At 40.5% G+C, this 23,300-nt stretch overlaps 1 protein-coding gene across 9 annotated transcripts in view; it reads right to left on the minus strand.

Annotated features, from left to right (window-relative positions):
• LOC109912145 (innate immunity activator protein-like) overlaps positions 1-23,300 on the minus strand; it is a 92,103-nt gene that overhangs the window by 47,044 nt on the left and 21,759 nt on the right. For 3 of the 9 annotated variants that reach the window (XM_048612303.1, XM_048612301.1, XM_048612296.1), the window contains exon 1: positions 12,774-12,917. The exons of 1 other annotated variant lie outside the window; for it this stretch is intronic. The gene's annotated coding sequence lies outside the window, so the exon portion shown is untranslated. Of the gene's footprint in view, positions 1-12,296; positions 12,453-12,754; positions 12,918-12,942; positions 12,971-23,300 lie in introns of those variants that run through there. 5 more of the 9 variants (XM_048612304.1, XM_048612297.1, XM_048612298.1 and 2 more) reach the window with 5 other exon arrangements.

A 23,300-nucleotide genomic window follows, 5' to 3' on the forward strand; every position in this document is an offset into this window, starting at 1 on the left:
AGCAGAATTGGAAGTACTTGCCTTTGCTAGAACCTCCTGGACTCCCAATGCCACTGCTGGGACATCTCCAAGATTTCCAGCGCTGATACCATATTTAAGACGTAGTTACTTCATCTGAACAATTGCCCCAGAGATTGCTGTCACTTGATTTATTGACAAGGACCAGGAGGCCCAGGTGGAAGGAATGGTGTCAAGGAGGGCTGTCCTTTCTACTCAGGACCAGCAGAAGAGACCACGTTCATGCCACCGGACGCTGCCAGTCTGGTTGATGTGGTATCAATGTCCAGACGGATGCTTTGCAATGACTTTCTCTTCTTCACATATGTAAGGGCCGCCTCACAATCACTATCTCCCTGCTACAGCACCAACCTCCTACCAAGGCGCATGATCTACCACTCTCACTATTCCATGCAACATCTTCCCTCACTCACTGTTGCCCAGCCCAAATCCCCAACCACTAACTCTGCAAGCCTACTCTACACTGCCTATTCACTCACTTGGGACACCTCAACATCTTTCCCCTAGCTGCACCAACTCTAACAGTAATGTCAACAGCATTAATCTCACTCAATCTCTCCCTTTCCCTCATTTCAGGACAAAACAGCCCACAGTAGAGCAGGGAGAAACTAAGATGGATAGTGGGGTGTCTGACAATTGTGTTCTCACTTCCTACAAGGAGAGGACCTTTACCCGAGCTGGAAAGGACTGCAATCATTCATGTGGTGATGCCAAAGCCTCCATCCCAGCAAGCAAGTGAGAATCATTGTCTAGTCCTGCACTGCAATCCAGCACTGTGAATTAACTGTCAACATGCCTAAACATCCACTCACGTTTTGCAACTCATTGTCTGTTCTGTCTCCTTTAAGCACTGGTGGAATCTATAGATTCTATGCCATCATGTGGGAGCTCCACGAGACATCTCCTCCTCCATCTCTGAGGAAGGAGCTACAGATCCCTTACAGGAGGCACCAGCAAGGCTGTATTCTGCACTGACCACCAGCTCAGATATGGATACCTTGGTGGATATGTTAGCTCAATTAGAATTGGGAGCACATCATTGCATCATCATGACACAAAGCCAACCCAATTACATTCCAGGTTCTGCACTTTAGTGTTTCATTTTGCAGCACACAGGCACCTCTCATTTTAATGGTGCTGCCAGGACACTGCATGCAGGACATGACATCCAGCTCATGGATTGGACCAGCATGTCTTTCAGGTTGTCCTTTCTTGCTTTCTTTACACTCACTCACTTTGCACCTACTTGGATGTCCACAGCATCTCTGCCTTGTCTACACTTTGCTGCAATGTATTGCGGCCTGGAAAGATTCAATCTCGTTGTCAAAGTAGCAATTAACATCCAAGGCCGCGTTGACTGTACATGATGCAGAAGCTGCTCATTTCACACCTTGGACAAGCATCCTCTTGTGATACTAATTATAAGAATGTTTACCCTTTGTACCTTGTAATACTAGAATTACATTCACTCACACAGCTGATGATACAAAAGGGAGGATGCATTTATAGTTGTGAGAATGTATTTTCAATGAAGTTTCACTGATGTGTCCTCAGAAGGTCTTCTACACCCTTTCCCTCCCACTACCACTCAATGCAGTCTCCAGTTCCACAGCAGGGATGGAAGGACCCTGCCTTATGGTGGCTTTAGAGTTTTGTCTGATGACCCCAGGATAGTTTGTGTCTAGAAAGTCCAGAGGTGCTGAGTCTATCCTGCACAGACTCTAGTCAGTTTGAGTTCCACAGAACTGAGGGTGGTAGGCAGAAGTGAGGTGGAAGGCCAAGCCACCTCTGGGGTGCCCTGAAAGGAAGCTTCTGGAGGTCTGTCGGTGGTTCTTTCTCTGACTGTGTGCCTACTGGCACCACCCTGTGTCCTTATGAGCAAGGGGCACCTGGAGTGAGATTAAGTTCCCTCCAACTGGAGTTAATACAGAGCACCAGTGGCTAGAATGATGGAGCGCAAGTGTGTGCATAAATCCAGCAGACACAGAGTGTGCTGGATTTGCATCTCCATGCAACTGCCAACTTATCCATGGAGGCAACCTGATGTTCACATGCCAGAAGCGTATACAGACATTTCCACAGTGCCACATGAGTCCACAAAAAGAGCACAAGTGAGTCCCCAGTTAATTTCCTCTACCTGAATACAATTAAAGATACAATTACTAATTAATTAATAGTTGGAGACTTGGTTGAGTATTTTATTCACAAGATGACTACCTCGACGCTGCCAACTCCCTCAGGACTGCACTGGAGTGTCAGCCTTAATTTTACACTCATTCTCTGGAATGAGACTTGAATCCCACAACCTTCTGAATTAATACAAGTGAGCCACCATCAAGTCAAGTCTCTTTCTTTTTCCAGTTATGTAAATATGAACTTAAAACTAATATCTTTAAAAGAAAATGGTTAAACAGCTTAAGAAAAGGCAGACGCTGACATATAGAATTCAGGACATCAACAGAAATACTGATGTCTCACTCAATGACAACCTATTTCAACTGTGCATCATTAAGACCAGCAGACAAATGAGATGTCAGACAGTTACTCATGGAAACCGAAGGAATTCATCACATCACGCACAAAAGAAAAACCACTCGGAATGAATCATAAAAATTGCAGTTCACATGAGGCTTCAGGTAATATCTAAACCCAGAGTTTTAAATGAGGGCAGCTTGTGAGAGCCCAAAGGTTTAACTCATTAGCAATGTTTTTTTACAAGAAACTCTTTCTAAGTGATTTCTTCCCAAATTCAGCTCAACATCCTTACTCAGCATGACCCTGAAGGCTATGACAGAAGACCGCAATGTCTTAGCATTCTAATCCAACCAGAAGGTAATAGTTTTGTTTGGCAGGTATTAAACCAACCAACACTTGCTCCCTGCAAGGCTTGCACAATACTGAACCATGTAAATTGCTGGTGTCCCAAAGACAAAATAGCCCAATCCCTTGGAGTGCAGACCTTTCTTAATTGACTCGTATGACTGTTCAAATTTGGAATTCAGATTCATGCAGCATTCCTAATGATTTGGAGTTCATGTTCATTGTTCAAACCATCAGCATTTCTCACATTTAATGAAAAGCAAAACAAAACCCTGCGGGTGTTCAAGATATGAAACAAAAGCAGAAAATATCAGTAGGCCAATCAGCACCTGCAGTGCTGCTGACTGATCTTTGCTTTTTATTTGGGTTTGGAATTATGTCATGTGTTTAGTGCTGAGCATTAATAACATTGTGACTCTTGCATTCGATGACATAAACCCAACTTCAAAAAGAGAAGGGCACTTGGAGCGATGAAAGTTCACCGCAACAAAGATGTGCCAGAGTTTAGACCGTTCTGGTGCTTTCAGGCAATTCAAAACAACCCAGATGGCACAACACTTAACAACATTTGAACTGTCAAGCAATTAGATCTCCAGGAGGTTTTCACAAGATCATGTTTAGGTCTTCAATTACAAATGAACGACATATTGGGCAGAAATATACAAGTAGGGCAGACAGTTCACCATCCCCCAAACACAACATTGAGGATGAAAAATTGGCGTCTGGTCCATTGGAAGTCCAACACAAAGCACTGTGCATCATCTAAATTGATTACTTGCTCTCATTCTTCCCCTCACTCAGGTTGACGTCCTGCTCTTAGGAGCTGCCAGTAAATTGGTAGCTCTATCACTCCTGGCCACATCACAGCTCAGTAATGGCATTGCTATCACTGCACAAAGAGGCCTGAAGAGGAACATGGCTGTCATGCAAAGGTAAATGTCAGGGATTTTATGGTGGGCAAAGACTCTAGGGGCCAGGGAGGGAGCAGAGGAAGGGGTGGGAGACTGGTTCTGTCAGAAAAGGAATGTGGAATTCAAGGAGGGTCAGTAACCTAGGGAGGGTGCCACACTACTTGCTAGGCATCTTCTGAATAAGGTTACCCCTTTACTTCCCTGCTTTTGTTCAGTTAGGCATTTAAAGACAAGCTGCTTTCTCTTCACTGAGTACTCCTGCCAGTCAATTTTCTATGTGAGCAGCATACTATAAAGATCATTTGATCATCAAGTTCAACTGATCCTTAAATGTTTATTTACACGTGGTGGGTGAGCTGCCGATTCCAGTGGACATTCATCCTTCCTATTATGGAGTGAATGCAAAGGTTAGACATCTGCCTCATTTTACATGCGTCCCCACCAAAACCATACTGAATGGCTGTGTGCAATATCCAGCTAGCTAGCAATCCACTGAAAATATATTTAGATTCTTATGTCATTATACCGTTAAAAAGGTACTTAGGTAAACAATTAGGTGTAGTTCACAAAGGACAATAGGCTTCTCCCCCTTTTAAAGAGAGACAACCAGTTTATGCTACCACAGTTGAATAAGGAACATTTCACTCAGTTTGTTATATTTGGGATATCTTGGATATCATCTCATATTATGACTGGCCTAAGAATGTGCAATGCTGTTAGTTTGAAAAAAAGGTCATAAAATATGTTTATATGACATGCTGTCAACTCTGTTTATTGGATGTTACAATAGATGTCAAACTATTAGTCTAGTGGAAAAGAGATTCTCATCCATAATAAGTTCGACAAGATTACATTCAGGGGGCTGCAATATTTCGTGTTATTTTAGTGGATTTAGTGGTGCATTTGGTGAATCTGGTCTATTGATCCCAATGGAATCAGCACTTCCCATTAAATTACAATTTAATACTGCACATTCTTAAAGCAATATTCAGTTTAAATCTAAGTGTCACCAAGTTGTGATGCGTGGACTATTAATATTTAATTCCTTTGACTGATGAAATGTCTGGCACCTTTGTTTCAACCAAAACACCTTAAAATCAGCCGGCACTGTGTTTTACAATGGCTACAGAGACCACTTGACCTGAAGGCTGGACTACAGAAAGCATTTCAAAGTTGACACAGAAACAACGTTGTTAAGGAATTAGTTTGCATTAAGATAGTTGAAACTGGCAGTAAGCAGCTGACATCTCATTTACAGGAATGGCCTGAGATAAAAAGTAGTTATTGTGGAAAACTTATTGTGGAAAAAATGAGTAATGAAGATTCTGTTTTCATTGTTTCAATGACACCTTGATAGCTTTGACAATGGGAGATTGAAACTCATTCATTAACATAGATCATACCCGACAGGGTGGAATAACAAAATCTCTCTTTCAAGCTCATATCCTATTTCAGACTATTTGGAATACATGGCAGAGATAGAGAATTCAAAAATGCAAAGGCATTTCAAGTGCCATACTGCCCAGTATGGAAATACAGTTTAACAGTTACTGTCACCAGAAGAACTGCCAGCATGCCTGAGCCCCAACTCAATTTGAACTCCAAGGTCATCAAAAGAAATCTTGGAACATTTAAATTCTTTTACTCAAGGACTCTAACTTCTTTCCACTTTCACTTCAACCCACCTTGTTACCTATTACCTTTTTTTAAAAAAAATCAACAGTTGCAGCCAAACTCAGGTATAAGAAAGATAAATGTATCAAGTTCTCTGGACTTCATCATAATACAAATTGCCAGTCCAGTAGCAGCTTGATTGTCAGATACACTATCCTAAAATACAAATGAGCAACACAAATATGGTGAAGAGTTAAAATAGCTCACAGATAACCACAGAAGCAGCAAACACAAAATAAATAAGACAGTGGAAAAAGAAGTCTTTTTGGACTTTTACAATATTTATATGAAATCTAAGGATTTCAATAGCATGATTTATATATTTTTCTAAAGAAAGAAATAGGATTAAACTTCCCTTCCATTCATTAGCAAGGAGGCTTACCACTTTTATTTATCAAACTTCCTGAAAATAAGGCAACTCTGTAGATTTTAAGAATGTTGGATTTCCAGTCAGGATACCCAAGTTTGAATTTCTGTGATCTTCAAAGCAAAGGAATGTCTGGAGTGCATTAATTGAGCATACTCCTGGCATGGTGATCAAGGAGTGGCTCTAACAACAACTGTAGAGCTAAGTTGAGTCACTCAACTGTCCAATCCAGAAATACGAGTGCAAAGAAAACCTGGAGGCATCAAATTGGTCAATTATTCCCATGTGGAGGCCTTGAATAGCTATTGGGAGAGACTGAACAGGCTAGGGCTATTTTTCCTGGATTGTTGGAGGCTGAGGGGTAACCTTATAGAGGTTTATAAAATCATGAGGGACATGAATAGGTTGAATAGCCAAGGTCTTTTTCCCAAGGTAGGGGAGTCCAAAACTGGAGGGCACAGATTTAAGATGAGAGGGGAATGATATAAAAGGGACCTAAGGGGCAATTTTTTCACTCAGAGAGTGGTGTGTATTTAAAATGAGCTGCCAGAGGAAGTAGTGGAGGCTGATTCAATTGCATCATTTAAAAAGGCATCTGGATGAGTATATGAACAGGAAGGGTTTAGAGGGATATGGACCAGATGCTGGCAAATGAGACTAGAGTTATTTAGGATATCTGGTCGGCATGGACGCGTTGGACTGAAGGGCCTGTTTCTGTGCTGTACAACCCTATGACTCTATGGCTCTATAACAAGTCATACTGTGGTGTCTCCTCTTTTTCTCTGGCATCATCTCTTCCTTTACAAATCTATCCTTTTTCCACCATTCTAATTTATAAATTCTCATTTTTTCCACTGACTATAGTCCAAAGTCAAGTTCCTACAAGACATTGAGTGGAATCTAACTGTTCTCTACTGTGGCATAATTGGCATTGGGAGGGCATTTAATTTGGCAAGATGGTGCTATTCTTGAACACTGCTGCTTTCCTGCTTCCACTTGAATTATGTAACAGACAGGAAGGTTCCACAGTCAACCTTCCCACCCTTCTGACCCGAACTGTATCCCTAACCCTAACCCTTTCAGCAAGATCCTTAAGGAGCAATATAATGAATCATTAAGTGCCAGATACCACTGTCACTGATATTAATCTATTAGCTGGCATGCTTGTCACTATGCAGAGCACCTGGCAGCTAAAACTATGTGGCCACCTTCTTATCACCATGGGTGCATGGGAGTGGGAGAGTGGGGGTGGTGGTGGTGGGGAGTGTTGGATCCCTTGACCAAAGACAGTGTATATTTGAATGAGGAACTTGACATTGGGAAAGGGGGCATACTGAGATCCACCCCACTGCCAAACCCCTACATCCTTCTCCCTACTCCCTATCACATTAATATATGACACATGGTGGCTCAGTGGTTAGCATTGCTGCCTCACAGCACCAGGGACCCGGGTTCGATTCCCCCTGGGGCGACTGTCTGTGTGGAGTTTGCGCATTCTCCCCGTGCCTGCGTGGGTTTCCTTCGGGTACTCCTGTTTCCTCCCACTGTCCAAAGATGTGCGGGTTCGGTGGATTGGCCATGCTAAATTGCCCATAGTGTTCAGGGATGTGCAGATTAGGTGGGTTATAGGGGGATGGGGTCTGGGTGGGATGCTCTGAGGTTCGGTGTGGACTTGTTGGGCTGAAGGGCCTGTTTCCACACTGTAGGGATTCTATGTTTCTATGAAGACATTAGGAGTAGGAGTAAACCATCAAGCCTGTTCTGCCATGGCTGATCTTTTCATGGACTCAGATCCATTTACCTGCCTGCTCACCATGATCCTTAATACCTTTATTATCCAAAATCTATCTATCTTTGCCTTAAAAACATTCAACAAGGTAGCTTCAACTGCGTTAATGGGCCGGGAATTCCACAGATTCACAATCCTTTTGGTTACTTACCTGTGTTCTCAGTGCTTCCAAGATCCTGGGACCTCAATGGCTGTCCATCCAGGAACAGCGTGACCTCCCCAGAGGTGCTGCTGAAAACAAGAGCTGCTGGCTAATGAGTGACCCTCGTGATCTTGATTCCAGAGGAAAACCTACTGCTGGTCTTGCCACTGCCTGACTAGCTTGTGCCTTCCCAAAAAGAGGCAGAATGGATCTCTCACTGGCTCTCCAGCCAGCAGGCGAGACCACTGATGCCTCAGGTATCTGTCCTTTCTCCTTTATTTCTTTCTTTCCTTGGCTTCTGTACTGGTCAAATCCTCATCCTCAATCATCTCAAGCTCTATGATAGTCTCATTTGTCCTCTGACTTTGAATTCACTGCCTTCCTGAAGTCCCTAAAACTCTTCCATACAAGCTCTCCAATGCGTCTCATGGCCACCATCTCAAAAGTTGCCATTTGCCATGATTTAATTACTCCCATGGATGTGATCACTCACCAAGGCCATCTGTGACTATGTTCTTATTTACCTCATTACCCACATACTTCTAACTTCTTAAAATTCCTACTCTTTCTGTATTTGAAAACAAAGCTGTCCCAAGGCAGTTACAACTATAATTTCAAATTATATTCTTGACCTTTGGCCCTCCATTCATCATAATAATTCTGGAGGCATCAAATTGTTCAATTACTCCCACGTTACAATCTATGCCCAATGTGCCCCATCATTCTCTCCCATAATTCCATATGATGTTGTTCCAGCTTTCAGTCCGTCAAATTCAACAGGTACAGACTTGGCATCCACCACAAGATCTTCCTGGGACATATTAAACATTCCTGGAATTCATTCTTCTCTGTCAAAATCCTTCACTAATCCAGAATTAATCTGGAGGGCAAAGATAACCCTTGGCAATCTTTCAACAACAAACAGCATTTTCCATAATCCCTCTCCTCTGTTCTTCTATTCTCAACTCCAACAACAGTGCAGACCGTTCATGAATTTCTTTGCTATTCATCTGCCTCTTCTTCTCTCCCCACATCTTCCTTCATCTTGGACCCTTATCTTTCTCGAACTTCTCTTCCATCTCCACACATACACTCTGCTCTTTTCTTCCAATTTAAACACCTTGACTCCATTCCTATTAAACTGCTGACCACCTGAGTTTGTTTCCTGATCCCAAGGCATACAAGTAAACAGTTTCCTTTCCTTATGTGCTCTTCACTCCATTTAAAAATTATTATCTTAATCAACCATTCCCCCAATAAATCAACTCTTTTATCCATGCAAGCTGCTTATGTTCTTAATACATTCTTTTTTGACTCTAACTGCAATGCATTCTTCATTTTTGTCCTTTTCAAACTCTGTGATTTGGATTACGGAAGTGAATGTATTCTGGCCAAATTTGCAGATGACACAAAAATGGGTGGGGAGGCAGGTAGTCAGGACCACAGAGTAGGAGTTGACAGAGGGATATTGATAGTTTAAGTGAGGGCCAAAAACCTGCCAGATGGAATTTAATGTGGGTAAATTTAAAGTTATGAACTTTAGCAGAAAGAATAGAAGAGCTGAATATTATTGATAATATCTGAATATCATTATTTGAAAGCTGCACCACAGTAGGATATGGGAGTCCTTTTGCATAAATCACAAAAAAAGCATCCAAGTACGATAGTTAATAGGGAAGGCAAATGGTCTTTATTTCCAAGAATCTTCTAAGTTTCAAAAAGGTCATCTCTCATTCTTCTAAACTCCAATGGATAAAACTCAACCTACTCAATCTCTCCTCATAAGAAAGTCCCTCCGTACCAGCATTAACCTTGTGAACATTCTCTGGACTGCCTCCAAAGCCAGTATACTTTCTTTAACTAAGGGTACCAAAACTGTTCACAGTGTTCCGGCAGTAGTCTGATTAGTGCCTTGTGCCATTTATTTTTACATTCAAATTTCTTTTGAAACAAAGGCCATTTGCCATCCCGATTAGTTGTTGAAACTGGATGCTAGTGTTTTGTGAATTGTGATCTATTTACATGGTAGAACAGTTTTGATGGGTCAAAGGACTACCTCTGCTGCTATGTCTTATTGTCAGTCCCTTCCTCTTACTTACTTTAATGCCAAAGACTGGCTGCCATCACCTCTAATGCAAAGTCAACAATTTTGCTCTGTAAACATAATTAACATATTAAAACGACCCAGAGCTCACCCAAAATAGTAATTTCCGTCCATGTCATTATCAGCTGCAGACACAGTTCTCCTGTTAACCTTTCTTTCTCTATCTTGCCAAAAACAAACTTCTGCAAAACTTATCCAAAATTCTGGTGCCCATTTTCTAACTTATAAGTTCCACTTACCCCTCACCTCTGTCCTCACTGACTTACATTGGTGCTTTGCCACCTCAAATACAAAATCTTGCCCATCCCCATCACTGTACCATCATCCAGCCTTACGATTCCCACCCCAAGCCTTCTGTTTCTATAACTCTGAACTCTTGAACTTACCTGTTCCCTTTGTCTTATGACTGGGAGCCTTGCCAATTCAGCTACCTGAGCTCCACACACTGGAATGCTTTTTATTAAATCACTCCACCCCATTAAACAGATTGCCCGAAACCTATTTCTTTAACCAAGATTTCCACCTTTGGCTCAATGTTCTATGTAGATTAGGAGAAACTGTCTCTGCTTATAAAAAGGAACAAGGACCAGAGGGCATGGATTTAAAGAGATTTGCAAAAGAATCAAGGGTGATACGAGCTAAAATCTTTTCACTCAGTGAGTGGTTAGGGTATGGAATGCTTTGCAAGGAAGTGTGGTGGAAGTAGGTTCAATTGAGACATAAGTTGACAATTATTTGGATAAAAATAATATGCAAAGGTATGGGGGCAAAGCAGGAGATTGATAATAGGAAGCAATGCTCATTTGAAGAACTGTTGCGAGCATGCTGGGCATATTGGCCTCCTTCTGTGCCACAAAAGTTTTGTGCTTCTGTGATTCTTTGACAATTTGGAAAGCTCTGGACATTTATAAGAAAATAGTGTTGTTGTTCTGAAGTTTTAACATAAATTATATAACAGACACCATTCTAAAAATGCCACAGTGTCAATGTATAAAGAATAGTGATCCACAGATGCTCTAAGAGCACTCAAATATCATGGGTGGGACCTACACTTTTACAACCCCTCCTATTCATTCACAAAGCTTCCAAGATATCATATAGCAAACTGCTGCCATGGAATCCCCCTCCCCCACCAGTGGCCACCAAAAAAGAGCAAACAGATGTGATGACTTAGCACTTCTAATTCACATTGTGGCCTCTGTTTGACATATGGCTAACACAGGATTGATCCCTGCAAATTTTCTGCTTTCAAATGCTGTTGCACAAACAGCAAGAAATAAGTCATTACAGTGAGAGGAGAGGTGGCAGGAAATAATCATTTCATGGTTTTGCTATGGTGGTGTAGGAAGCAGGCAATCCCAGCACCAAGAGAGCCCTTGCCCACACAAAAAAAGATTGCTCCCTGTGACCTCATGAATTTGAGCGACTGACCCTTGCTGGGGTTGTAAAAAATTCCTGACGAGGCTTATGCTTTCGTAAAACAATACACATTATTTGATACACACAAACCCAAGTCATAATGCTGGTGCTAAGTGCTTACAAATAATTGGCCATAAAATATCACCTTTTGATCCCTGCTGTTTATTTTGTTAAGCAATTGTTAAAAATAGTAATCACCAGACATTAGCTGCATTAATTAACCCTGTAATTTAAATGGTTGTGACTCCTGTCATTATGGTTTTTAATTTACACTGATAGTATGTCTCTGGCTTGACTTAGAAAAAATCAATTAGTGTTAGTAGCAGAATACAATGCCATTACCTTTTAATGGTCCAGTGTCAACTATTTCTTAGCCATGCGTTCGTCAGAGATTACAACATGGTCATTCCAAAGTATTTGTAAATGTGATTGTAACAGTATATTTACTCATTCACTTGAATCATTGTTTAGTCAGTAGCCAACTATTACTCAAAAGAATCATCATACAGATGTCTAGGTTTGAGTTTGCAATTTAAACAGACTTTCAAGATGGTTCCCCTGACATCAAGCCATCATTATAACTGTCTGAAGCTTTCCATTATCACAGAAAATAGTATTTAACACAACTTAAAATAGTAAGTATTTTGGAAAAAAACATTTCTTTATAAGTGGAAATGCATTGCATTCGCCAACTCACAGAGATAGAACCTAAATATTGTATAATTCACCAAATTTTATCATCCAACCTTCATCCTCCCTTTCCTGAAAACAGTGACTCATTTTGGGCTGCTGTTCAGTAAGAAATAGGGCAACACCTCAACAAAGAGAGCATTACCTTGAGTATGCCTGGACATTGTGTCCTGTCAGGTTAATTAGTCTTGGAGCTTTATCATTCAAGTGTGTTAATAGTTAAAACAGCATTTAAGCAAATATGAATAACAAATAATTTAAAATACTGAAACAAAGTTAATATCAAATTTCCAATAAAGGAATCCCAGATTCATTCCCTATGCTTCACATAACTTAAGTTATAATCAGCAAAACAGACCTACCTAAAGTTAATTTGCTGTTTTGATACTGTATATCATTCCTGAACAGGCTATCTTGAATTCTTTGTTTCTCTTTCAATTTTTACCACTTTCCAGAATAAAACAGGCAGTTCAAACATTCAGATGTTCATTTCACAGACAAAAAGAAAATACATCTATCTTTAAATGTTGTTACTGCAATCACTTGTTTGTCATAAATCAGATTTACGATAACTTCAGAACTATTCTTTTACTGTTTTAACACAGCCATGGTATATACCAGGACCACCAAGAACTGCTGACCTTACGAACTGCCTGTGCATTAAAATGTCTAAAGTTATTTTATCAGCTTCACTTTGAAGCAGTGACGTGAACTGGCAGAGACATAGTAAAACTACACCCAAAGGTGTGCCCGATCTGGGAAGGCAAACAATCCTTAAGAAGCCAAAGTGAATATATGGTTGGAATCGAAATATCCTTACCTGATTATGTCAAACGTACCTTTAACAAACCTCTAAATCGCCATAATTAAGCTTTCCTTCAGGAAAAATCTAGAAGATATAACAAAAACTATTTTTGAAGAGCTGTTTTCCAGTAATCTACAGCAAATAAACAGCTGAGTTGTTCAAATTCACTGTCTCCAGTGTGCACACTCCTGAAAATCACTAACCTGTTGCAACTTGAGTCTGAGGGAGGAGCTAAACGTAAAACCTTATCAGCACTAAATCATCCAACTGAAACCACAGGATTAAACAAACACCAATGGTGGAGGCAGCCAGCATTAGCAAAGAACCTCCTTCTATGCCTTCTTTCATTCGCTGTATTGATGAAAAAAACACAGACCAAGACCATTGTTACATTTTTCTTTTCAGATCATTTCACCAATGTAAATTTAAGATTAAAGTAATGCACTGAATTGGTCTGTACTATGTGGTGTGTCATACATTCCAAACACTACATTAATTCTCTCCCACTCAACTAGCACAAAGCAGTCTAACACAATTTCACAAAGTGACCACTGTCAGCAAAGTAAGAGACTTAGACTGTATTTTTTCATTCTTTCACAAGCAACAGAGTATACTTAACGGGTAGTGTTTTCAGCTTTGAGTATGGATCTGCACAAATGGAAATCTGTCTTGCAATCAAGAACTACATTGTGAGCTAATATCTTTTTCCCAAACAATCATGAACTGCCACTAGGTTCAGTGAAAGACTCCCTTTCGTCGGCCTGAAACCTATTGGTCTTCCAGCCCGAAGAGCTGCCCAAGGCAGAATGTTGCAGACTAGCACATTACAAGGTCCAGGACCATGTGCCAAGAGTCTGAAGTTTGGGTCAGCCACTACAAAGCTTCAGTGGAGATAGCCACTGTCTAAGGCCATCCTACCAAGTATGTGAAATGTATGTTGTAAATACAACCTGTACTAACTATAACTGTACTGAGGTACCTCAGAGGGTCACATATTGTAATGCAAGAACAATATTGCACTTTATGTAATGGCAAATTTAAGTTGTTGTCTCATGTACTTTTAAAATTTTAATGAGCTATTGATATTGTTTGGAAAAGCATATTGTCCCAAAAGCAAAAGCATATAGCTGTGAGGAAAAGGGCAAAGGTTGCAATTAAGGCTTGAATTCTGACACTGAGTAAAGTATTTGTTGCATGATTCATTGAAGGTTGCTGACAAGTACTGTGACATTATTGCAAAAGTAGATAGGGTGCAATGTCAGCACAATTAAATATTAAACAAGCAATACAATTCTTCATCTGTGTCAGGTCACATCCTGTTTGATTTCTTCAAATCATGAAGGATATAGAAGTACGGGAAAACATTTATGGGAGGGTGATCACAGTGTTTAACAGCTCACAGATTTAAGAAAATAATTAGACTCAATCTATATGGATTCAAACTTGATAGATTAGGGAGGGGTGGGGACGTGAGTTATGTATGCTTTGAACTAAACTACATGCTGGGGATTTTTTTTTGAGGATCATCGATCCCATGAATCATTGCTAGCACAGGCAACAATTATTACTACAAGCATTAAAAAGGGGGCTGGTTCTGTTCCTGAGAATGGTCTGCTTAATGTATTTAAAGTGAATAAGTAGATCACTGGAGGTTGTATCACTCAGTAACCATCAGCTCACGAAGCTTGCTTGATTGGCATTGAGTGTCAGAAAATATTTTTCCAGTGCTTTTTCCTCAGTTGGCAAAAAGGCCTATCTCTTTTTTTCATCTTTCCCTGGAGATTGTGTGACTGTCAGGGGATGTAATGAAGGTTATCTTGTGCAGAATGTATTCCATGCTAGGGTGGCTCATGCTTAAGCTCAGCTGGCCTTTACTTACCTATTATTATATGTCCAGCTGCTAACAAAAATTATTTCTAAATCCTAATATTGATCGGCAACTCAGTGAAATGTACAAAGAAGGAAAATGGAAAGTAAAATAACTTTTGACATTACGATTGGTACTGCTTTCATAGGGTCACTTAATGTCCTCATGTCAAATTTCTTTCTGCACTAATTACCACATCTTTCTAATAAAATGTTGAACTGAGATATGCTTGCCCTCTCTGCTGCATTTGACAAATTTCTTGGCACGTTTTCAAGAGAAAGGTCTCCCAGCTCACTGCTAATATTTATTCCTTGACTACTACCAGTGAAACAAATTAATCAGCAATTAATTTCATTGCTGAGTGCCAGACTTTGTTGAGAGCAAATTAGTTGCTGTATTTATGTACATAACCAAAGGAAATGGATTCTAAAGTACAGTCCTTTCTGCTATATCACAATAGTTGCACTCTTGTGCGACCTCACTCGATAGAAAATCGTGCAATAAAAATAATGGGGCTTATGGAAAAAATAGGGTTGGGGCAGACCACCAAAAATATTACTCAAAATTGAAACAAATATAGTAGTTGGCCTAACACAAAGGTTAGCACAGTTTAAATAAATGTTAAATTAAGATCAAATAATGAAATAATACATTAAATTTAACACTACCTTGAAAAAAAATTGAAGATAACTTGAGGGGGGAGGAGGGTGGTTTTGAGGTTGATGGGTTGTAAGACAGGGGCTGAGGGTCATCATCATCAAGACCTTCAGGTGCAGTTGTGGTTGCAGGGTTAGGATGAAAAATAGTTAATCCAGAAGTGGGTGGCTGTATTTCATTGTCTTGTTACTGTTTCTTGAGGATTGGTTTAAAAAAGGCATCTAGTTTTTGCTGCTTTGCCATTTTCCTTCTTTCACAAATGGGCTGTTCATAGTGTGCCTAATAAGACCTTACTCCACGAACTGCTATCCTGCTGTGTTCTGCAATTTAATCAGCGCCTTCTAAGAGCTGCAACTGCTTCTCAACTTCCGTCAGGATAGAAGACAAAAGAGAAGTGGAAAGCTGTTGTGGTGCTGCATCCTGGACTTCATCTTCTTCATCTCCAGCTTCCATTTCCCCCTCAGTGACAAGTTGTTGTAGATCCGCTGTGGAGAGGTCTTCACAATGGGACTCAAGCAGTTCTTCAACATCCTCACTCTTCACTTCTTCAAATCCAACTTGCTTTGCAAGATCAACACAATGTTCTTTGATTCTTGGGAGCTCCTCTGATGGATCAAAGCCTTTAAAATCTTGAAAAAACCTGGGAGAAACTCCTGCCAAACTGCATGCAAGCAGTCCTTACTGAAATCACTCCAGGCCTCCATGATAATGTCAATTGCATTCTTGATGTTAAAGCTCTTCCAAAATTGAAGAACACTGTCCTTGTCCCCCTCAGTGGCTGCAATCAGCCTCTCAAATGTGCGCCTTAAACAATAAGCTTTAAAAGCTGCTATTGCACCCTGGTCCATGGGTTGAAGGAAAGAGATTGTATTTAGAGGTAGAAATAGCATTTTGATGCTTCCAGAAAGCTCACCAATGGTGGGAGGATGGCTTGGTGCATTATCCAGAATGAGGAGAATCTTAAAATCCAAATTCTTTTCCTTGCAATAATTCCTAAAAACATGTTCGAAAACATCAACAATAAGGTCAGAAAAAATTTGCCCCATCATCCAACCTCTTTTGCTTGACCTAAAGTAGACACCTAGAGTAGACTTAAGGTAAACTTTCAGACCTCGTGGGTTTGCAGAGTGGTACACCACCACAGGCTTAAGCTTTAAGTCTCCACCAGCATTGGCACCCAGCAGCACAGACATACAATCCTTTGCAACCTCAAAGCCTAGAGTGTGTGCTTCATTCTTAGAAATGTAGGTTCTTGATGGCATTCGCTTCCAGTATAAACTTGTCTCATCCAAATTAAAAATTTGATCTAAGTTGTAGCCTTCTTCCTCAATCAATTTTTTCACTAATGGAGGAAATTTCATTGCACGTTCCTCGTCTACACTGGCAGCTCCACCACGTAATGTTACGTTATGAAAAGCAAAGTGGTCCGTATAACCAGCAAATCAATTACTAGCAGCACTAAAGACCGGCACATCCGCAGGATTTTCAGCTTTTCTCTTTAGGGCTTCATAAATTGATAAGGCTTTCTCTTTTATGGTGTGAAAGCTGGTCCCAGATTCCTTTTCCATTTAATACTCTATCCACATTCTTAGAAGCCACTCCATCTCCTCAAGTTCCTTTGGCCGTGATCTCACAGATTTGCTAGCACTCAGGTTTGTTCCAGCAATGCAGCTTGCTTTAATTTTTTCTATGTTTTCTCTAATGGTGCGTAATGTAGAATCCTTTATTCCTGTTGCATGAACAATATCACACGTTCTTTCATTATGTTCAAAACACTTTATAACATCCAAGTTCTCTTCAAGTATTATAGCCTTTCTTTTACATTCACCACCTGCAATTTTATCATTAGTATGCTTCTTGTAAACATTTCTTTACTGTGTCCTCCCTTAATTATGGGTAACATAGCAAAATTTGCAAAGAAAAAGAACGGAAATTACGGAGTACCTTTCAAAAAGCACTTCACAACAAAGCACGTGAGTCAACTGAACATGTGATGTCGACGCAGGGACTCTGTTGGCGTAAACATTGTATTCCTCTGAGCACCGCAACACTTAAAGTGTTGGGGATGGAATTGCGTAATAGCCAACTCATGTATGTGAAAGTGTGCACTTCATAAACAGTGTACACCTATTCATCAATCGTGTTATAGCCAATTCGCGTTGATGAAACACGCATAATAGCAGAAAGGACTGTAGTTAATTGATTGTCAAAAGTTTTGGGGCATGCTAAAAATGTGAAATCCTTGTTTCTGATCTCTCCTTGCTGATCTTCCACATTCCAACCTCTGTAAACATGAGGTCATCCAAAACTCTGCTGCCCATTTCTTAATTCACAGCAAGGTGCAATTCCCTATCACACTGTGTTTGCTGATCTACACTGGCACTCATTTAAACAATTCCCATTCCTGTTTCCAAATTCCCTTGGCCTCACTCTTTCGTCCAGATCCGCAACCCTCCAAGGTACTGCACTCATCAAATTCTGGACTCTTGGGCAGCCTCAGTTTTAATTGCTTCACCATCAGTGGTCATGCTTTTGGCTGTGTAAGCCCCAAGCTCTGAAATTCTTTCCGTATGTGTCTTCCCCTTTCGGCATCAACTTCTTCCTACCGAATCACTGATTACAACAGTACTTAAGGCCTATCTCTTTGACCAAGTCTTTTTTCATTCAGAAAGGCTACTGCACAAATTCAAACTCTTCTCCAATTAAGTGGAACAACCTTAAGGGCAGAGTTATCTCACTCCTCTTTGTGATGGAGCGAGATTTGCTGCAATGTTCAAACCACACGAATATAAATAACATAACCTAAAACAGAACAAGGTTGGAGTGAAAAACAGTTAAAAACAGTTCAAAATGCCTAAGTTTTCTCGTTTTCCTAAAACGACGAGTTAAAATAAATTATACTTTTTGGGACCATGCAAAAATAATTAAACAATAAACACAAACTGCCTTCAAAAGGAGTTTTCTTGCCTTTATTATATCATAGCATTTCCTTGTTGCCCCAGCCTTCTTTAGGGTATTCTAATGTTATACACTTTGTTTAGCCAACAGTCTTGTACTGGGTCCTTTGTTTTCAATGCTCTATGTCTGACCACTAAGAATTCTTGCTGAACATGCCAGATGGATTGTAAAATCTGTTCAGGGAGGAAGATGGGTGTAAGGTCCTAGTAATGGTTTTTAACCTGTTCTCAAATGTTTCTTTTGTAAGGGGAGGGTGGGGAAGGGTTGGAGACAGGGGCTGAGGTGTAATCATGTTTTAGACATGATTCTCCTTTAGGACCCAGACCATAATGCCAGGTCCATCCTTGGTGAAAGTCCCTGCTGCCTCATCTCACAAACATTTGTCAATGTGTGTGAATCCAAGTCTAATTTAGAGTGGGAGGACATCAGAAAACCGGTGATTTGGAAGACCAGACATACTCCTCACCAATTTCCTTTGGACTTTAGTCTCATGGGACATACAGAGGTGCTCGGTCTCTCTACCTCCACCCTACCTGCAACTGCCATCCCCAACGAAGCTGAGGAGGGTGAGCCTGTATCTGGACACTCTCAGCATCTCTAGCCCTCTAGCCTATAGTGTCCCTGGGGACTTTCACTCAGGCCTTCAAGTTTAACAGGCTCCAGTATCAGGCAAGCTCCGTCCATCTCTGCTTCGGACCCTGGGACTGCAACAAGGCATAATAGAAACTGAAGGGAAAAGAAAGAATTCTGAGAGGAAACAAGTGGTATGGGGGACGTCATTGTAATCAGATGTAAATATATTGACAGTTTAAATTATCATCCATCTGATCAATTGTTATTTTAGCTGCAACTGCAAGAATGAAGCTACAGAAACTACCCTTTCTTGCGCCTTACAACTTTTAAACTCTCTCTAAAGGAGTGCTATACTTTCTCTATCATTGCAACATAATATGTTATCATTGTTGAACATGGAAGCATCAGACGTTATGAAGCCTTCAAACAGTTGTAATGTTAACTTTTATTAAACAACAGGAGAAACAATGAAATAATCAAATGAAAAATGTGCATTTATCTTTAGGAGTTGTGTAAAGGAGCCATGAGTCCTGGTTGCAGAGGGTAGCCCTTGTCTCCCAGCAGGCATCCCTGTAAGGCATTTGGCCCTTGAAATTAAGCAAGGATCTGACAGTTATCAAGGATATAGGCATCACGGCAGCTTCCAGGGCAGTTGGTGTTGATCACTACGATGTGGTACTAATGATCACAGATAACTTGTCCATTCACAGAATAGAATCCTTTCTGTGGATAAAAGCCCCATTGTGATATTGTGCTGTCAAAACAACATGTATCATCTATAGTGCCCTGCACCTGGAGGAGGTAAGTTATGTTGGCAAAGTCAATGCCTGAGCTGCAGCACCAAACCTGTCACAGGGACAGCGGTGTGAACTGGCACAAGTTGTATCAGTAACAGCCTTGATACATTTGTGGTTGAGGATTGAAGATCCCACACAGGTCCCCAGTAGATCCTTGGAAGCAACCAGGTGCAAAGAATTTAGTGTAGACATCATCTGATAGCCACTGGGGTTGGATGGCCACACAAGCCTTCAGATCACAAGTCCTTCTCCAGCAGATGCCACAGTTAGATTCAGGTGTCCCCGGATATCCTTTTTCAGCGGCAGCAGTGAGTTTTACTCGCCTGGAAGAAACGACAACTTGTGTAAACTTTTGGTCTCCAAAATCTTCTCCATAGCCTGAGGGGACCCGCTGCTGTGACATCTTCATCTGGACACTGTTAGCCTGCTGATGGAGATTGCTGCTGATCCTGGGATTGCTGACACTTTCATTCCTTCTCAATTTCTCTGCAGCTTTGTTGAATAGTGGCCACAGAGGCAATAAATCCTGCAGTGGGAGGATCCACTGGGGGAAGTTGCAATGATCCTATGTGGGGAATATCAGAAACAAAACAGCTCCTTAATTAATGTGACTAGTCAGCAGTCACAGCAGACACAAAGGAGTCTTTACCATAAGCCTCAATACAGGACAGCATAGAGGCCACTGTCAGAGAACCACAGGATACTTTTACATGACCACATTCAGATATAAGCTGCATGAGCTATGTTGCATAAGTATAGTAGGAGATTGTAAAAATAGAAATTCTAAAAATAAAACCTTGTCCCAGCATCCCCAATACCAAGCCCCCTCCTCTGTATCACTCAAGAAACGCAGCGTTTCATATGAAAAGTACATTCTGACTTACAGACATGCGATATAAAAGCCCTTCTGCACCCTATGAGACCTTTGAAAAGTGTTGGAAATGGTCGATGTAAGGTGAAATATTAAAGGTTGCCTTTTAAAGGACTCCAAAAAAGATATTGATGTGGAAAGCTGATTCAATGTGTGTAGATATTTTAATCAACTTATACAGATGTATATGACACACCTCTGGAGCAGGTGGGACTAGAAGCCAGCCCTGCTGATTCTCAGGCAGGGACATTACCACTACACCACAAGAGTCCTTTAGAAAGATGTTGTGGATTATAAAAAAAAGTAATGATGTGTTTTCAGCGCTTTGTAAAATGTTACATTTCATATGATGCTTTACGAACTGCAATAATCATTGATCCTTTGTGTTGGTCACATCAAATAGCTAATACCACAGGAGGTAGATTGCATACCAGCATGACCGTCACAATTCATAAGTACTGTATCTTCTGGCTTTAGCGGTGTACCCTTAAGTTTTACAATCATTTAGTTTTATTGGATTGTTCTGTTTTTCGATCATGTTCACGTATATGTTGATCTTTAGCTCTGCAGGATAGCTCAGGAAAATGCATGCAAAAGATGTGAAAAGATGAATGTAGCTGGAAACTTGATGTTGTGAAGCAAATGATACAACTCCGCATCTACAACTCACTGATGGCTAATGCTGCACATATTCAAAGTGTGTATCACTCACTGAATTTCTCCATTAGATATTATCCCGAAGGAGTGTGAATTTCTGAGGAGTGTATTTGACAAATTTATTGAACTCTATGTGGTTGAATGAGGGCCCACTGTCACTACTCACCATTTGACAGGCTCCAAATGTAGCAAAAATTTTTCAAACTTTGTAATGTTTACTCTTGCTGAAGTAGTAGTAACTATTTATACAACTGGAGGTCTGCTGTAGTTGTTAATAAACAGGTATTCACCAATGTGCGTGCCTGTGAAATCAATGCTAACTTCTATCCATAGTCCTTGAGCTAGCACAGAGATTTGAGAGGACCACAAAGTTTTAACAACTTGCTTGGCAAACATTGATTAATTTTGTATTGTAAATTTTAGTCATTTCCTGGGAAGCATACTCTTCCCCTGAGGACTTGTTTGCTTTTGACAATTCCCTACTGATTTTCACACACTATCTCAAAACATTCCCTCAGTGATTGTGGAATGACAATATATTTGTTTCATAATACAGGATCAGATGTGGTTGTAACAGTGAGCTCACTTCAAGCATTGTGAAGACCTTGCAGTGTGTGGACAATTTATTTACAGATGCTCTTCTAATCTTTCCAGTTTTGTAACTCCATAGTCATTATCATTGAAAAGCTTAACCTTGTTTTGTTGCCACTTTGCTTTCAGTTTTAAAGACTATAGCACCACATTTTGGCTTATGTCGTAAAGATGTTGTTCAGCAAACTTTCCTCCATAACAAGAAACATTGGTTGTCAGAAAAGGATGTCATGAAGGATAGTCCACTCGGTTGAGCTGGCCTGGCTACTTTACAATGGCAAAATTGTACACTTTAGTTTAAGTACCTAATATTGTACTCAAGTAAGTGGTGGATTTTTGAACAAGCTTATAAGGTCTTTGATTGGTTATTACTTCAAGCTCACTTTTATACTTGTGCAGATGAAAGTGTATAACGTCCCATGTGATTGGGCAAGTTCCTCTGTTTGCAAATTGCTCAACATGTACTAGCAATCTGCTTGACATTGCAACAATTGATGGGTTATCTGTCTTGTCTTTCTGCACAACAAAAACATCCTAGCCAATCAGGTTTGCATCCATGAACAAAACTAAAGTTGCTGGAAAAAGCTCAGCAGGTCTGGCAGCATTTGTGAAGGAAAAAACAGAGTTAACGTTTCGGGTCCGGTGACCCTTCCTCAGAACGGTCCATGACTAACTGAGTCATTTTCTAAAGGTGGAAATAAGCAGTTGTGCACCTTGCTGTCAACCTTTGATCTAGTCTCCAGTGTGTTGTGAATGTACTCGATGCACATTGTAGTCTCTTTTGTCAAATCATTCGGCAGGGACAGATAACCTGGCGAGGTCAGCAATGAAGCAATTCCAGTGTGTGATGAATCATGACAGAGCCCCAAACTTTCTGCATGTGGGTAGTAGCTGCAACATTTGCAATAGCTTCAACATTTGATGGATCAGGTGATTGTCCTCTACTGCTGAATACATAACCGAAAAATTCAATTCCGGCTTTGTTCAAGATGAGAGTACATTCAGTTACATGTCACAGGCTCGCTTTCAATGTTATCAGTGATGAGAATGTCATCACTAATGTTCAGAGTGCCTTCAAAAACTTGAAGTACAGACCGAATTATGTGTTGACATTCCTAAGCTCCTATGTTAATTGCAAAGCTTGTACTGAAAAATTTCACTGTGAATTTTCCTGTAAGCTTAATTTGAAGAAAGCCTGCATTGGGGTCATGTTTACAAAACCATTCACTTTCTCTACGATAGAATTGACTGTTAAGTGTCTGGTGTCTTTCTCATTTTATTGCTTGGTTTGGTATATTACAGCCTCTATTTAATCCAATTGATTTTTGTTTGATGATTTTGTGAGTGAGGCCCATGGAGCAGGACATGTTAGAATCCATGCAGGGTTGCATATTTGCATGTAATACCTTTTAGTTTACCAATATCAGCGAAGTAATTAACATTGAATTCTGAGGTGTTGTCGGTGTGCAATGAAATTGTGCATTTGATGGCAATCTTGTGCAAATCTGTCACTTTATGGAAACTGATAAGCATATCTCATTTCCGAGCTACAACATACAGATTTCTTCTGAGACAACAAGGTGCAGAGCT

The sequence above is a fragment of the Rhincodon typus genome, chromosome 25 (assembly GCF_021869965.1).
Source record: "Rhincodon typus isolate 14 chromosome 25, sRhiTyp1.1, whole genome shotgun sequence".
NCBI classification, from domain to species: Eukaryota; Metazoa; Chordata; class Chondrichthyes; order Orectolobiformes; family Rhincodontidae; genus Rhincodon; species Rhincodon typus.